Genomic DNA, 5,000 nt, shown 5'->3' with positions numbered 1-5,000 from the left:
TGTACCGGTACCCCCTGTATATAGCCTCCACATTGACTCTGTACCGGTACCCCCTGTATATAGCCTCCACATTGACTCTGTACTGGTACCCCCTGAATATAGCCTCCACATTGACTATGTACCGGTACCCCCTGTATATAGCCTCCACATTGACTCTGTACCGGTACCCCCTGTATATAGCCTCCACATTGACTATGTACCGGTACCCCCTGTATATAGCCTCCACATTGACTCTGTACCGGTACCCCCTGTATATAGCCTCCACATTGACTCTGTACCGGTACACCCTGCATATAGCCTCCACATTGACTCTGTACCGGTACCCCCTGTATATAGCCTCCACATTGACTACTAAATATATATATATAGAATTTCACTGTGAGGTCTACACCTATTGTATTCAGCATTTCACTGTAAGGTCTACTACACCTGTTGTATTCAGCATTTCACTGTAAGGTCTACTACACCTGTTGTATTCAGCATTTCACTGTAAGCTCTACTACACCTGTTGTATTCAGCATTTCACTGTGAGGTCTACACCTGTTGTATTCAGCATTTCACTGTGAGGTCTACTACACCTGTTGTATTCAGCATTTCACTGTGAGGTCTACACCTGTTGTATTCTGCATTTCACTGTAAGGTCTACTACACCTGTCGTATTCAGCATTTCACTGTGAGGTCTACTACACCTGTTGTATTCAGCATTTCACTGTGAGGTCTACTACACCTGTTGTATTCAGCATTTCACTGTGAGGTCTACACCTGTGGTATTCAGCATTTCACTGTGAGGTCTACTACACCTGTTGTATTCAGCATTTCACTGTGAGGTCTACTACACCTGTTGTATTCAGCATTTCACTGTGAGGTCTACACCTGTTGTATTCAGCATTTCACTGTAAGGTCTACTACACCTGTTGTATTCAGCATTTCACTGTAAGGTCTACTACACCTGTTGTATTCAGCATTTCACTGTGAGGTCTACTACACCTGTTGTATTCAGCATTTCACTGTGAGGTCTACCACACCTGTTGTATTCAGCATTTCACTGTAAGGTCTACTACACCTGTTGTATTCAGCATTTCACTGTGAGGTCTACACCTGTTGTATTCAGCATTTCACTGTGAGGTCTACTACACCTGTTGTATTCAGCATTTCACTGTGAGGTCTACTACACCTGTTGTATTCAGCATTTCACTGTTAAGGTCTACTACACCTGTAGAATTCAGCATTTCACTGTAAGGTCTACTACACCTGTTGTATTCAGCATTTCACTGTGAGGTCTACAACACCTGTTGTATTCAGCATTTCACTGTGAGGTCTACTACACCTGTTGTATTCAGCATTTCACTGTGAGGTCTACTACACCTGTTGTATTCAGCATTTCACTGTGAGGTCTACAACACCTGTTGTATTCAGCATTTCACTGTGAGGTCTACAACACCTGTTGTATTCAGCATTTCACTGTGAGGTCTACACCTGTAGTATTCAGCATTTCACTGTAAGGTCTACAACACCTGTTGTATTCAGCATTTCACTGTTAGGTCTACACCTGTTGTATTCAGCATGTCACTGTAAGGTCTACTACAACTGTTGTATTCAGCATTTCACTGTGAGGTCTACTACACCTGTTGTATTCAGCATTTCACTGTGAGGTCTACTACACCTGTTGTATTCAGCATTTCACTGTGAGGTCTACACCTGTTGTATTCAGCATTTCACTGTGAGGTCTACTACACCTGTTGTATTCAGCATTTCACTGTGAGGTCTACTACACCTGTTGTATTCAGCATTTCACTGTGAGGTCTACTACACCTGTTGTATTCAGCATTTCACTGTGAAGTCTACACCTGTTGTATTCAGCATTTCACTGTGAGGTCTACTACACCTGTTGTATTCAGCATTTCACTGTGAGGTCTACTACACCTGTTGTATTCAGCATTTCACTGTAAGGTCTACTACACCTGTTGTATTCAGCATTTCACTGTGAGGTCTACTACACCTGTTGTATTCAGCATTTCACTGTGAGGTCTACACCTGTTGTATTCAGCATTTCACTGTAAGGTCTACTACACCTGTTGTATTCAGCATTTCACTGTGAGGTCTACCTACACCTGTTGTATTCAGCATTTCACTGTGAGGTCTACTACACCTGTTGTACTCAGCATTTCACTGTGAGGTCTACTACACCTGTTGTATTCAGCATTTCACTGTAAGGTCTACTACACCTGTTGTATTCAGCATTTCACTGTAAGGTCTACTACACCTGTCATATTCAGCATGTCACTGTGAGGTCTACTACACCTGTTGTATTCAGCATTTCACTGTGAGGTCTACTACACCTGTTGTATTCAGCATTTCACTGTGAGGTCTACTACACCTGTTGTATTCAGCATTTCACTGTAAGGTCTACTACACCTGTTGTATTCAGCATTTCACTGTGAGGTCTACTACACCTGTTGTATTCAGCATTTCACTGTGAGGTCTACTACACCTGTTGTATTCAGCATTTCACTGTGAGGTCTACTACACCTGTTGTATTCAGCATTTCACTGTGAGGTCTACACCTGTTGTATTCAGCATTTCACTATGAGGTCTACACCTGTCGTATTCAGCATGTCACTGTGAGGTCTACTACACCTGTTGTATTCAGCATTTCACTGTAAGGTCTACTACACCTGTTGTATTCAGCATTTCACTGTAAGGTCTACTACACCAGTTGTATTCAGCATTTCACTGTAAGGTCTACTACACCTGTCGTATTCAGCATGTCACTGTGAGGTCTACTACACCTGTTGTATTCAGCATTTCACTGTGAGGTCTACTACACCTGTTGTATTCAGCATTTCACTGTGAGGTCTACTACACCTGTTGTATTCAGCATTTCACTGTAAGGTCTACAACACCTGTTGTATTCAGCATTTCACTGTGAGGTCTACTACACCTGTTGTATTCAGCATTTCACTGTGAGGTCTACCACACCTGTTGTATTCAGCATTTCACTGTGAGGTCTACTACACCTGTTGTATTCAGCATTTCACTGTAAGGTCTACTACACCTGTTGTATTCAGCATTTCACTGTGAGGTCTACTACACCTGTTGTATTCAGCATTTCACTGTGAGGTCTACTACACCTGTTGTATTCAGCATTTCACTGTGAGGTCTACTACACCTGTTGTATTCAGCATTTCACTGTAAGGTCTACTACACCTGTTGTATTCAGCATTTCACTGTGAGGTCTACTACACCTGTTGTATTCAGCATTTCACTGTAAGGTCTACTACACCTGTTGTATTCAGCATTTCACTGTGAGGTCTACTACACCTGTTGTATTCAGCATTTCACTGTAAGGTCTACTACACCTGTTGTATTCAGCATTTCACTGTGAGGTCTACTACACCTGTTGTATTCAGCATTTCACTGTAAGGTCTACTACACCTGTTGTATTCAGCATTTCACTGTGAGGTCTACTACACCTGTTGTATTCAGCATTTCACTGTAAGGTCTACTACACCTGTTGTATTCAGCATTTCACTGTGAGGTCTACACCTGTTGTATTCAGCATTTCACTGTGAGGTCTACTACACCTGTTGTATTCAGCATTTCACTGTGAGGTCTACTACACCTGTTGTATTCAGCATTTCACTGTTAAGGTCTACTACACCTGTTGTATTCAGCATTTCACTGTAAGGTCTACTACACCTGTTGTATTCAGCATTTCACTGTGAGGTCTACTACACCTGTTGTATTCAGCATTTCACTGTAAGGTCTACTACACCTGTTGTATTCAGCATTTCACTGTAAGGTCTACTACACCTGTTGTATTCAGCATTTCACTGTGAGGTCTACTACACCTGTTGTATTCAGCATTTCACTGTGAGGTCTACTACACCTGTTGTATTCAGCATTTCACTGTAAGGTCTACTACACCTGTTGTATTCAGCATTTCACTGTAAGGTCTACTACACCTGTTGTATTCAGCATTTCACTGTAAGGTCTACTACACCTGTTGTATTCAGCATTTCACTGTGAGGTCTACTACACCTGTTGTATTCAGCATTTCACTGTGAGGTCTACACCTGTAGTATTCAGCATTTCACTGTAAGGTCTACAACACCTGTTGTATTCAGCATTTCACTGTGAGGTCTACACCTGTTGTATTCAGCATTTCACTATGAGGTCTACACCTGTTGTATTCAGCATTTCACTGTGAGGTCTACTACACCTGTTGTATTCAGCATTTCACTGTGAGGTCTACTACACCTGTTGTATTCAGCATTTCACTGTGAGGTCTACTACACCTGTTGTATTCAGCATTTCACTGTGAGGTCTACACCTGTTGTATTCAGCATTTCACTGTGAGGTCTACCTACACCTGTTGTATTCAGCATTTCACTGTGAGGTCTACTACACCTGTTGTATTCAGCATTTCACTGTGAGGTCTACTACACCTGTTGTATTCAGCATTTCACTGTGAGGTCTACTACACCTGTTGTATTCAGCATTTCACTGTGAGGTCTACACCTGTTGTATTCTGCGCATTGAACTAATAAAATGTGATTTGATTTGAATTAGAGTAATAAACCCTTTCAATTGACAGACAGAGAATAGAGGAATGCAGCCAGTGGTCTTACGTGGACAGTTCATAGTGTACCACTCCATCAGAGAGAGACAGAGAGAGAGAGAGACAGAGAGAGACCGAGAGAGACCGAGACAGACCGACAGAGACAGAGAGAGACAGAGACAGAGAGAGACAGACAGAGAGAGGTCTTACGTGGACAGCTGTTCATAGTGTACCACTCCATCAGAGAGAGACAGAGAGAGAACAGAGAGACAGAGAGACAGAGAGAGACAGAGAGAGAGAGGGACAGAGAGAGACAGAGACATAGAGAGTCAGAGAGAGACAGAGAGAGAACAGAGAGAGACAGAGAGAGGTCTTACGTGGGCAGCTGTTCATAGTGTACCACTCCATCAGAGAGAGACAGAGAGAGACAGAGAGAGAG

The 5,000-nt window shown here is 42.5% G+C and overlaps 1 protein-coding gene across 7 annotated transcripts in view; it reads right to left on the bottom strand.

Annotated features, from left to right (window-relative positions):
- Positions 1-5,000, bottom strand: part of LOC115161816 (attractin) — a 254,934-nt gene that overhangs the window by 154,859 nt on the left and 95,075 nt on the right. The gene's annotated exons all lie outside the window — the stretch shown is intronic.

The sequence above is a fragment of the Salmo trutta genome, chromosome 25 (genome assembly GCF_901001165.1).
Source record: "Salmo trutta chromosome 25, fSalTru1.1, whole genome shotgun sequence".
NCBI lineage: Eukaryota > Metazoa > Chordata > Actinopteri > Salmoniformes > Salmonidae > Salmo > Salmo trutta.
This window is presented reverse-complemented; position numbering and strand designations above follow the sequence as displayed.